The following is a 12,078-nucleotide window of genomic DNA, read 5'->3' as shown; positions in this document are numbered from 1 at the left end:
TCAGTTAGTGAAGCTCCTACCTGGCCTTGCCTACTCGAGTATAAGCGATCTTGGCTATATTGGGAATTAGGGTGTCCTGCTAATTGAGGGCTCATTGAACTATATTTGATATTATTTTATTATCTATCTCCATTGGTTCGCCTTGGTTTTGTTTAAATGGATTATTTTGAACATAATTCTGTCTATATTAGTTGGATTGATTTTGACCAAAGTTTGGATTATATTGATTTGGTTGATTTTTATTAAAACTTGGCCTAGGGTTCCCTACCGCTTGTAGTCTTTGAAAATTACCCGAATTTGGTTTATAATTATTATTAAATCTTCCACTTTTATATTGTTTAAATTGGCCTGATGTATTGTTTCGTATATTTGATTATATGAACCTTGATTTTCTCTATTTCTATAATTTGCATTATGTCTTTGTCCTCGACCAGGATACCTATTACTGTATTTTTCCGCTGAGATATCTCCTTTTATTGTGAATTTCATGTATTCCGGCCTAATATTACTGTTTTCAAATCTTCTACTAGCCATTATTCTTATTATTTCATTTAGGTTCCCTTCTTTATAAATTTTATCTAGTAATACTCCTTGAGTCATTTCCTTTACTCTATTTACTAACAAACTGTCCATGTAACTGTCACCCCTATAGTACGCTGTCAGTTCGTCCGACTTATATTTAATATTTTGTATTTCTCTCATAAGTTCATTAACGGAACTTACCTTAAGATTCCCAATCTTTTTATACAGATGATGTGGCTCCACTTCGGGTCAATACCTCAATTTTAATGTTTCCTTTATCAGCTGCCAGTTATCTGGTTGAGGTATATTGATGATTGTGATTTTCGCCTCTCCCTGGATGGTCGTGTAGTATATTGTTCGCGTCACTTCCTTTTGTAGTTCTGTGTCGTTCGTTGTTGATAGTAGGTATTCGATGCTGCTGAAGAATGAGTTTATAGAAATCTCGCCTGTCCCGTAAATATCGGCAGGTCATTTACTGTTTTTATGAGTGTGTGTCTGCTACTGTTGTTTCCTTCCGTCCGGTTTCTTAATTCGAGGTAAGCTTGCCGCATTCGCTCCAATTGTTGCTCTCTGCGAGCAAGCTCCTCTACCAAGTTGACTGCCGCCATCTGAGTCTGATCGTTCTCCATTTTTTCCTGCTATCGAAGGCTCGGTGCTTTGACGAATTAATTTTATTATTTATGGTTTCGGTTACTTTACTTTGAACTATAATTTTTGGTGAATTCACGCTCTTCTTGTTTTGAGACCTGTTCACTGCAAAAAACTTCACAAAAAATTTTGTTTTTTCTTTAAAACTAAATCAGGTGAATTAACGCCTTTTAAGTTTTAAGGTCGTTTTCACTTCTGAACTTTTGGTTTAATTTTTCCTTTTACAATTAATGTTCACTGCACCTCGGTGGTGTCGATTAATGCGTCTATCCGGATTGTTGTATATAGCTAATTATATTCTGGAGGGTCTGGTCAACTCCTGAGTTGGCTACAGAATCGCAGAATTAGTTTGGGGATTTATAAAAAAACTTTTTGGTATAACGATTTCAGGAGGGAAAAAAAATTTTTGCTGTTTCTCGAACACGGTTCGTATCACTGAATGCTTAATACTTTCTAAGGATCCTGCCGACTGCGCCAATTTTGTATCACGGTCGCGTTCGAACGTTTTCAAAAAGTTAGTACCGAGTTTTACCCTAAAGAAATTAAACCAGGTGGTTTGGATATTGGAATCAGTCTAACTTTCATTTTATTCGTTTTGTTTAAGTTACTATTGCAATGAATTATTGCTTACAAATCATAAATACTTATTATACATATTACATACAATATGTTTACTTAAATGCTGACTAAAGTAATAACCTCATAACTTAACAGATTCTCGGAAATATTGTTAATAAAATGATTTTGTTTTGTATTTTTAATTTGATTGTTGCGATAGCAAAGGAAATAATATCATATTACAATTTTACTGATTTCAGGTTGTGCTATTTATTTCATTAATAAATTCAGCAAATTTATCAGTTTTAATGTTTGTGGCCGGCTTATTTATATATGTATGTAACTCGCGCGACGGGTTTCTGTGAGTAGCGCAAGCCGAAAACGCAACGTTCGTTAGAGCAGAGGTACGCGATTAAATTCTGTGTGAATCTCGGTAAATCTACGACAGAGACGTTTATCTGATCAAGCAGGCTTACCCAGATGTTGCTTTAGCAAGTAATGGTGTTTTTCGGAGGCACCAGGCATTTTTGGAGGGCCTGGAAGAGGTCGCTGATGAAGACCAACTTCGACGAACACCGACAATGTGACTCCTTTCCGCAAAGGTTTGAACTCAGACCGTCCACGAAGTATTTGCTTAATTGCAAAGATGTTAAATTTAAATCTCTGATTCTGAGTGGAAAGTGTGTGTGTGTGGAAAATACATAAATCCACATGGAGGTGTTTATCGTGCAGCGATTCAGCGAAAAGCGGTTTCAGCGAAAATGGAGCGACTGCTAGCGACGAAAATCAGCGATCAAAATTTTTTATTCAGTTGAGCGAATCGCGTTAAACACGATGGACAAATTTATTGAAAACGTGCGAAATAAACAATGTTTGTGGAATCTGCGTCATCCAGACTATCATAATAGAAACAAAATCAGAAAAGCTTGGGAAGAAGTAGAAAAAGAATGCGGTTTGGAAGGTAAGTAATAGTATTATTTTATTTTTATGTAATAAACAACCTATACTTAAGTAAATATAACATTTTTTTGAACAAAATATGTATTCCTTAAAATTGTTTCGTATAGTCGTAGCAGCTTCAGAGCTTCTGTTATACCCCCTCTGCCTATTCATATTAATGGGAATAGTTTGCTGAACTTGCATTAAGGTTTGCATACAAACTCCCTCTTTATCAATTATAATAATGTGTCGAAAACAAATAGTTTTAACAAATACATAGTTCTGCACCATAAATATCAGTTTCGATTGATTTGGTTAGTAAACGCCATTTGTTTGTAATAATACCAAAAGCACATTCAATGGATTTTCTGGATTTAGATAGCATTGTGTTGAATATTTCAGAGTCATTGATCAAATTTGTTTTAGAATATGGGCGCAATAAATATTTTCTGAGTGGATATGCTTCATCCCCAAGCATTACTAATGGTGCTGCATTTTCTGTGCCTGGTACATTCCGCTCCTCTGGAATTTCATATTCTCCAGTTTCTATAAGCTTATGTAATGTTGAAGCTTCAAAAATGCCACCATCACTCTATTTGCCATACATATGCTCCAACTTCAATGGCAGTAAATTTGTAGTCAGCAGAGGCAACGCCTTTTAAACGATGGAAAAAAAGTGTTTGTAGTTGAAAAACATGCTGCCAGAATGCGGTGGCCTTTTGCAACGAATATGTTTGCCGTCGATACTTCCAATGCAATTCGGAAATCCCCATTTGAAGTAAAATTCGTCTGCTCTGCTATTTTTATAAATTCTTCATTTGTTTTGCGAGATTTTCGAAGAAACATCATTTCTAATATGCCACAAGACAAAATTAGAAATGAACTTCTTAAACCTCACACTGTCAGATAAAACGATATACCTCGCCATCGCAGGTCGATTTCCAAAAATGGAAATGAAGACACACAGAAATGATTCTGTGAAGTATAGTGTTAATTTTTCAATGGCCACCGCAGAGTATTTCAACCAAAAGATACGCAAAATAGTTGAGAATTCGCAGAAAAACAAACGAAAGAAAAAGAACTATAACTTCAATAATGCACAAGCATACAAACATACATATGCGCACACATGTGAATATGTCACCAACCAAAAATTGAAACATTGTTCTACAAAAACAACAACAGCATAAGCATGGCAACATTGCGTTGTGTTGTTGTGTCGGCCGAGCTGTGCCGAAAGAAACGAACAAACGATCGCCGATTGTCACCGCTTCGCTTGCTGCTCGAACATCTTCGCAGACAAGGTTGCGTTAGTTTCATATTGAGCAAGGTTGCGCAACTTGAATTTATCGCAACCTTTTCCGGTGTCGTATAAGAAGTATAACTTCAAAAATTCGTAGCGGACGCATAATCCAGACAGCACACAAACGGGTTAGATAATATGAGTACCGAAAAAAAGTATAGCTATTAATCGTTAAAGCAGGTTTAGAACTTCAAAGAAAAAAATTTATTATTTATGAAAAAAAACGAAACATCGGTGATACTCCTACAAGTAAAGTAACTAGTAGTAAACGTTATACTTTGCGATTTGGCTTTATTGATTGAAATCTTCCCCACATTAAATTTAGTACAGAAACATTTGTAATCAAATATCACATCAAAACCATCAACAAAAAATATTTCGGCCGAGCACATAGAGATCAGTCCAAAAGAATACAAGACAAATTTTAGAATACGTGTCGTGAATATGTCTACGATACGATAAAACACTTTTTATTTAAATTCGAAGTCGTCTTGAAGATACAGCAGATAAAAGAAAGAGCTGGGCAAAGCGTTGAGTGGCGAATTTGATATGGGTTTTTCTCTAAACTGTTTTTTTCAAACTTTCATCCATCATATCTCAAAAACGGCTTCACCAAATTACTTTAACCTGTAAGGTTACATTCAACACATGTAAACGTAAGAAATAAGGTATTATATATCAAAAATGTTTCAAATTTTCTATTTTTTTATAGAAAATAACAAAAAATAGGCAAAATTTGCAACTTTTTTCAAAGGTCTACCATTTCGTGCATTTAAGATTACGGATTAAAACAACGCTAGTTCGTTTTGTTTCAAATAAAACAATCAGCCAGAAGCTTGAAGGAAGTGCGAGTGTTGTTTTAAACACTAAACTCATATTCTACAGAATAGCTTTAGTTGAAAATTTAAATTTTTACTGTCGAAAAATGATAATATAGAAGGTGCGTTCCAAAGTAAACAGGACTTTTTAAATCTAGCGCCCTCTGGTGGCAACATTTCATTGATTGGAAGTGAAGTTATTGCGTTTTAAGTATCAGTATGTTTATGTTATCGGTTCGAAAATAAGCTTCGAACAAAGAGCCAACATTAAATTTTGATTTAAAATTGGTAAAGCTTTTACCAATTGATATAACAAGTTTATCAATTGTTGAAACACGTTTATGTCGATAATTGCCTATCCCGTAGCAGAGTGCACGAGTGGTGCAAAGTGGTCGTGAGGACATAAATGACGATGAACCTGTGGGCCAATCAAAATCCGTTATAACCGGAAATTTCATCGGAACTGTGCGTGAATTCTTCAAAAATCAGCCGAAATCATCATTGCAATTCATTGAAATGGAATTGAACATATCCAAAACATCGATTTATCACATTTTGACCGAACATTTGGGCTTACGAAAGGTGTGTACACGGTTTGTTCCGCACAAATTGACTGACGGCCAAAAATTGCTCAGAACCCAACACGGTTGTGACCGATTATTTGACCAAAAATCACATTTAAACTATTAGCTACACCCCGTATTCACCTGATATGGCACCGTGCGACTTCTTCCTTTTCGGAAAAATGCATTTGCACATGAAAGTTATGCAGACGTAGAAGCCATTCAAAAGGCTTGCACCGGCATACTGGCAGCCATACCCGCCACCGAGCTAAAAGACTCATTCAACAAGCTTTTGGACCGTGCAAAAAGCTGTATTGAAGCAGAAGGAGACTATTTTGAATAAAATAAATTGATTTTGCCGAAAAAACTACAAAATTTGTTCTGTTTTTTTTAAGTCCTGTTTACTTTGGAACGCACCTTATATTTAGAGCTCTATCTGTTTACTGGTCGTGGAGAAAAATCCCAAAAATCTCTAAAAACAATTTGCTTGGAGAAAAAGTGAATAAGCTTCTTTTTATATATTTCAATATTAAACAAATGTGGATATAAATATGTATGTATAGTGGTTCGCACCTTCGAATTGACATGTCATCTGAGTTTTTTGTTTATGAAAAATGCAAAACAACGTATCACCAAAAAAATCGGCATAGAGTTTTTTATTGCTTACGCTTCACTGCATCCTATCACATACAGGTATATTGTATGTAGCGCAAAATTTTTAGCTTCAACTGCCACATATTACCAATTTATAATCAAACCTAAATTTTATTTTTCCTTCACCTGTAAACTTATGTTACGTTATATTGCACTTCAGGTTACGATATGTGGAGGATGGAGTCAGGTGTAGAAGTTCACGCAAGTGAGGAAAGTTCTCTGATCACCATTCACTTAGGAGTAGCCCAGGCCCGTAGCCAGCTTTTCATTTCGGAGGGGGCTGAAGTAAAAACATATATAAACTTTGAATTTTCTGTTTATTCAAAAAAACAATATAAATTCATATACGTATTACTTAAATTATTTGGTAGTTGTAACTTAAATAAGTAATATTTTTCTTTTCTTCTTGTTTGCCATATCATTAATTACTTCATCTGGATCTCTTTTAATATCCCAGTGCACTGCAATAACAGCAAGTGCACTCAGCCGCTCATTGCCCATCACACTGCGTGGTAAAGTTTTTATTCTTTTTAAGGTTGAAGAAGTTCTTTCGAAGGTAGCGGTCCTCACTGGAAGAGTTGGTAAAATTGTAAGCAGGTAGTGAATATTTTTAAAATACGTTGCATCGCAATGTTGCAGTAATTTCAACACTTCTATGGTTGGATCTATTGTTGATAAGCTGGCACACCACAATCGATACTCTGATTTTAATGCTGTCATTGATATTTGCTCCTCGAAGTAAATAGTTAAATTTTTTAATTCTTCGGCATTATCAATTGCAGCAAAACCTGGGAGTAGAATTTGAAATGACGAGAGTATATCCTCATTCACTAATAAACGTTCTGTCATGTTTTGAATCAGAGCATCAACGCATGGAATAAATATTGTAACTCTGAAGTGGCTTTCAGGGGTTGTGCAAGGTGGATTAGCACTAGTAGTTTGACGCGAAGTCACTCTAGGCACTACAAGATCTATGTCATAAAGATCTTTAGACATTTGTGATGCTGTTTGGAAAATATCGTTGAAAAAACCATCCGCTGTTTCTCTTATCTGGTGCAGAGTTCTTATTAATTCTTTGGCTCGGTTCATTGCTGATACAAAATCCATAGATTTTTCTTGGAGTTACACAGACAGTGGCAGCGTTAAGCTGAACAATTGCTCACAGACGAATAGACTAAGCAAAAAATCGCTTTTCTCTACCGCTGCTAAGAAGGCTGATGCTTTAGACGAAATGGACCATGTCTTACTCGAAATTATTTCCAAACTTAGTACAATGAATTTGAAAAGCTCCACAAAGCTTATAATGCTTTCATGCCTTTCTATAAACCTTGTTTCACAAAGGCGAACAAGTCGTCTTTTTTTGCTTTCTGGTGCGTGCTTCTGTATAACGTCCTGGAAAGTTGTGTTTGCATTTGAATGGTTTCTAAATAAATTTGCTATTTCACTGACAATACCAAGGCAGTTCCGTATTGAAGGTAATGACATAGTATTAGAAAGCGCAAGGTTCAATCGGTGACTAGCGCAATGAACATATCGTGCTTTTGGATACAGTTGTCTTATCCTGGTTTGCACTCCACTTAAATGCCCTGATATGTTTGCTGCTCCGTCATATCCCTGGCCAACCAACTTCGCCATATCAAGATGGAGATCTGTACAACGCTTAAGTATGACTTTTGATAAGTTTTCAGTCACCGTCTAGTGTAGTTGCGTACGACTGTTATAGGTTTGAGCTGAGTTGTGTATAAGAGTTTCAAAAGATTCAGTCAGCGATAAATCCTTTTTATTTGCGATTTATTTAAAAAATTTCCTTATTTCGGGGGGGGCTTCAGCCCTCTAGCCCCCCCCCCCCCCTGGCTACGTGCCTGGAGCCAGAAACGATTTTTTACGCATGGCCTAATCAGCTCACGACTTCCTGTTTTAGACCAATTATCCTTCAGCCTCGGACGAGAGATCCCTCTTTTGATAATGACATCACAAACGCATTAAGGACTACGATTTGATAATCACGTCACCAAACACAAGGAACGTTCTACATCGATTTGAAGCTCCTCACTTACAGCTGAAAGCGAAATTAATGGTTTTTGGAAAAGGCAAAAGATTGTACGATATGGAGTACCGTGTCGCAGTGGAGAGAAAGCAGACTGCCTACCCCGTAATTTTACATTCGACCACAACACGTGCAGGATGGGATAGATACCGAGATCTGACGAGGGAAGCGGGACGCATTTGCAGACAAAAAACAAATATAGGCAAGCTGGAATGCGTGAGTATGAAGACAAGTTTGTAGACAGGGGTTATGCTCGAAAATTCTACGAAAAGATGCGGCGACTAACAGAATGTTTCAAGACCAGAATATAGCGATTACCCGCCTGAAGAACAACAAAGCGGAGAGGGCCGATGCACAATGGTTGGTCTTGTATGGAATCAGCGGGCATAAATACTTTCACTGCCTATATAAAAGTAAAACTTTTGCCAAAGCTTTTTAAAATGTCCCTCTCCCGTTTCCCACTCCGCCACTACCCGATGGTAACGAATTTTAATTAATTATATTAAATTAAAAAAGTTGATCAACGAAAAAAGACATTTTTTGAATATTATTTAACTAATTCAAAAACTGTTTTAATAAAATTGATTTAAATTTGCATGCTAGTTTTCTTTGAGTGGAAAGGAATCTAAGCTCAAAAGTAATCTGTTAAGCTAGTTCTGATTTGTAGCGACCAGTTAGTTCTTATGTGTGTGATGAAGTCGATTCATCTTAACGTCCTTATTGCTTGACACAGCAGATTCTTATGAGAGCTCTCCTATTGAAACTGGTGTATATTGAATAACATCGGGAGCGTGAATTAAACTTTTACGGACTGAGGAAGGAAGATAATACCAGGAATAATTTGAAGTTAATTTCTGTGCAGGATCTAGTGCATTCATGGTTTATTAAACTGATTCCTTTTGAATTCGAACACGACGGCAATAGCGGGTGGACCAAGGTCTGTAGTTTTTCCAAATTTGTTTGTGCTCTTCATCATTTTGCGATTTTATTATCAGTTATACAGGGACATATGTCGTGACAAATAAATTATTGTCTTTCAAATTTTCTGCTTATATTCGCTCTGATCAGAATTGCCATCAAAGCCACATATTCCTTTAGTAGGTAATTAGAGGACTCATTCCGTTCCTTAATTACATTTGTGACGCAATGTGGTCCAATAATTTTTTATCTCAACTTCAACATCAGATTCTGAGATTTTTATTTGCTCAGGATAACTGTTTTTCTTTTAAAATGTTATCATAGCAGAGTGAAAAGTTAATATCTAGTTTTTTGTTAACGAAGCTTCTAATAAGTTGATGCTGATGCTTGGTTAAATTTGCTACGGTGATAAGAGACATTACTTCATACATTTTCTAAACACCAAAATTGAAAAATATAATATTTTATATAGGCGTGAAAGTTTATACCGATATGATGTGCCTAAATAAAAGTACGTATAAAACAAGCATTTGATAAAAGTGAGAAAATGAAAACCAAAGCTCAAATATGTATATATGTATATGTAAGATGAAAAAAACATAAAAAAGAACAAAATATATACGTACACGTAAATACAAAAAATTATCAAAAATAACACACAAAAAATCGCATGCCTGGTAGAATAACATGAAGAACAAAGAAAGTCGCAAAAGGTTGCAGCTGAAAACAAAAGCATAGACTTGGAAAATATTAGCTAATATGAACAAACTTGATTCGTTTGAGGGCGAGACAGGGATCACAACTTTTTGTACACCTTAAATCGATGTATAAAGAAAAACGTACCACTCAAAACGGCAGTTATAAAACAATTGTTTAAAATAATAAAACAACATATTATTACATAAAAACCACTTTGTTATATAATATATACCTCTATTATCAATACTCATTTCGATTTATGGGGATTGATTGCAATTTAATTTATTTTAAGAGATAATTTTAAGCTATTTTCACTGTATAGTCCCCGTGTTTCTTTTGTCTCATTTCTCTCGCTTTTCGCAACCCCTACGAATGGAATAGAACAAAGTTGCATCTACCGTTAGTTTTATTGGTGTTTTAAGAAATAGCTTTGATTGTGGTAATTTTCAAACTTTTATTTTTGAAGTTATAATTCTTATACGAGTTCGGAAAAGGTTGCGATAGATTCATATTGCGCAACCTTGTCTGCGAAGATGTTCGAGTAGCAAGCGAAGCGGTGACAATCGGCGATCGTTTATTTCGACACAGCTCGGATTTTCTACCAACAACACAATGTTGCCATGCTTATGCTATTGTTGCTTTTGTAGAACAATGTTGGTGACATATTCACATGTGTGCGCATATGTATGTTTGTGTGCTTGTGCATTATTGAAGTTATACTTCTTTTTCTTTCGTTTTTCTTTCATTTCTGAAATACTCTGCGTTGGCCTTTGAAAAATTAAGACTATACTTCACAGAATCATTTCTGTAGTTACTCTTCATTTACATTTTTTGGAAATCGATTCGCGATGACGAGGTATATCGTTTTATCTGACAGCGTGAGGTTTAAGAACTGCATTTCCAATTTTGTCTTGTGGCATATTAGAAATGATGTTTCTTCGAAAATCATTCGCTTACAGCGAATAAAATGACTTCTGAGTAGTGATTTTAATGAATAAATTCCAAGGTTTTACACAAAAATAATGCAGTCAATAAGTACAGTACGATTATGTATGCTTGCGCATTATTTTTCTTTCATTTGCCATTAATTTCTGCAAATTCTCAACTATTTTGTGTGACTTTATTTCTTTCTGTTTCATTTCTGCGAATTCTTTGTGTGACTTTTGCTTGAAATACTCTGCGTTGGCCGTTGAAAAGTTAAGACTATAATTCTCAGGATCATTTCTGTAGTCAATCCAGAGAACTTAAAAGTATAGAGAAGGTGCAGGTTCGACCGCGAACATTTGATAAATTCACATTAGGGAATTCACCGCATTTGATAACATTGTAGGTCGGAATTCGCCTCGCAATTTTAACATTTTTTACAACTTTCTCACATATTCTAACCGAGAATATGAAGAGACAGAAATACTCTCCCAACGAAGAATTTCGTTTTGCTTTTCGTTTAAAATTTTATTCAATTTTGACAGCGAAAAATGTGTAAAAAAAAAAAACTCACACACAGAAAACATAAACACATTTTTTATGTTCTCTGTCTCACATACCCAAGAATATGAAGAGACATAAATACATACATATATGTATGCATGCTTATGATGATATTCGCAAACAGAGAATATTGAAGAAAAATGATTTCTTTGATATTCCATAGGAAATATGAATGTTCCATTGTGTATGGAAATATGTATGCAGAACTTTTTTTATTTTTGATTTATTATTTTTCAAATTATTTAATGTTAATTTGATCTTATTTTATAATTACTCATTTTAAATACATATATAAAAGATTTACCTAAACAGTATGATGATTGAAAAAATCTTAAGCATTTTTAAGATTAAAATTAAACACGTTGGACTCACTGAGATGCGCAACTAAGAGCTAATTGCCTGTGCTAAATTCGAGTTTAAAAAATTCCGGTAAAAAAGGAAGAACGTCCGTTCGCGATTATAGTCTTTAATACAATGCCTTCCTTTATTTCAACAGTTCATTAGTTAGCCTAAATCTTAACCTAACGGCTTAGACTAGAGGTAAGTATGTATACAAAAAAGGGGTAAATATGTAGTTCTAATTCAATTCAGCATCTTAAGTTCATTGTAATAGATTATTCTAATCCATAGGTAGTAGATTATGGTTATATATTACAAAAATTGTAAGTATTTTACATAATGTAAAACATTTTATAATGTATACAATATTTTAACAAATTTAGTTCTTAAAAAATATTTTTTGATTTATAAAGTCGCATGACGCAACACCGCCCACCTTGACAGGATCATGATCCTTCAACTTCGACAGGCAGCAGGGCGAGCTTGTGAATAGGGCGCTTAATGGTGCCTGCCTTGGTTGCCACGTCTGCCACTCGCACCTTTCCGTCTCGTCCTTCAACGGTTGCGGCGATTCGTCCTAGT

General features: G+C 35.2%; 1 pseudogene; it reads left to right on the top strand.

The window, feature by feature from the left end:
* Positions 1-10,449: 10,449 nt before the first annotated feature.
* On the top strand, positions 10,450-10,652 carry LOC125776968 (small nucleolar RNA U3; annotated as a pseudogene).
* Positions 10,653-12,078: the final 1,426 nt, after the last annotated feature.

Source organism: Bactrocera dorsalis, chromosome 2, assembly GCF_023373825.1.
Source record: "Bactrocera dorsalis isolate Fly_Bdor chromosome 2, ASM2337382v1, whole genome shotgun sequence".
NCBI lineage: Eukaryota > Metazoa > Arthropoda > Insecta > Diptera > Tephritidae > Bactrocera > Bactrocera dorsalis.
The sequence above is the reverse complement of the archived record's forward strand: the minus strand, read 5'-3'. Positions and strand labels throughout refer to the sequence as shown.